The sequence below is a fragment of the Piliocolobus tephrosceles genome, chromosome 3 (assembly GCF_002776525.5).
Source record: "Piliocolobus tephrosceles isolate RC106 chromosome 3, ASM277652v3, whole genome shotgun sequence".
NCBI classification, from domain to species: Eukaryota; Metazoa; Chordata; class Mammalia; order Primates; family Cercopithecidae; genus Piliocolobus; species Piliocolobus tephrosceles.
Window position 1 is genome coordinate 136,909,380 of NC_045436.1, and position 245 is coordinate 136,909,624.

Consider the following 245-nt stretch of genomic DNA (forward strand, 5'->3'; position numbering starts at 1 on the left):
GGGTATATACCCAGTAGTGGGATGGCTGGGTCATATGGTACATCTAGTTCTAGGTCCTTGAGGAATCGCCATACTGTTTTCCATAATGGTTGAACTAGTTTACAATCCCACCAACAGTGTAAAAGTGTTCCTATTTCTCCACATCCTCTCCAACACCTGTTGTTTCCTGATTTTTTAATGATTGCCATTCTAACTGGTGTGAGATGGTATCTCATTGTGGTTTTGATTTGCATTTCTCTGATGGC